Consider the following 832-nt stretch of genomic DNA (forward strand, 5'->3'; position numbering starts at 1 on the left):
GCTTTTAACATTCTTTTCAATCTAAGCTCTTAGATTCACCTTGCAACACAAACATGTATAAAATAGACCATTAAGCAGTATCATGTTCATAAAACCAAGATATAAATAGCAGAAAATATGCAATATTTGACACTCAACAACATTCACTACGACCATGATCCATTGGCAGATGGAACAATGTGACAAGGGAGTTCATAAAGAAATTCTTCTCATACCATAAGACGAACACCATCAGGAAGTCGATCATGAACTTTGCCCAAAAGGAAGATGAGACATTCTTCCAATGTTAGGAGCGGTTCAAGGATCTTATAGTTCATGCCCACAACATGGCTTTGAAACGCGACGCATAACAAATTTCTTCTACAATGGAATGACATCTTCCATGCGCCAATTGGTCGAGACAATGTGCAATGGGGAATTCATGAACAAAGATGTCGATGATGTGTGGGATTACTTTGACAAACTTGCTGAAAATGCACAATCATGGGACGTCTCCCCAAGACCTAGCACCAGTTCTAAACTTACTCAATCAAAGGAGAAGGAAGGAATTTATATTTTGAAAGAAGAAGATGATATAAATACTAAAGTGGCCAATCTGAAAAGGAAAATCGAGGCCATGGAACTTAAGAAGGACAAGGCTAAGGAAGTTATTTGCGGTATTTGTGCTTACAACATTCGTACAACTGAAAATTATCCAACAATACCTGCTTTTTAAGAAGTATTGCATGAGCAATTGATTGTCGTGAATAACTACCAAAGACCTTTCATTGGACCCACCTCAAATACATATAACTTAAGTTGCAAGAATGTTCAAAACCCTAAGTGTAGGTTG

The 832-nt window shown here is 37.4% G+C and overlaps 1 non-coding gene across 1 annotated transcript; it reads right to left on the minus strand.

Moving 5' to 3' along the window:
• Positions 1-227: 227 nt before the first annotated feature.
• On the minus strand, positions 228-333 carry LOC131224556 (small nucleolar RNA R71). The gene has a single exon (XR_009161030.1). It is a non-coding gene; the product is annotated as a small nucleolar RNA R71 (small nucleolar RNA).
• Between the last annotated feature and the right edge of the window lie 499 nt (positions 334-832).

Source organism: Magnolia sinica, chromosome 13 (genome assembly GCF_029962835.1).
Source record: "Magnolia sinica isolate HGM2019 chromosome 13, MsV1, whole genome shotgun sequence".
Taxonomy (NCBI): domain Eukaryota; kingdom Viridiplantae; phylum Streptophyta; class Magnoliopsida; order Magnoliales; family Magnoliaceae; genus Magnolia; species Magnolia sinica.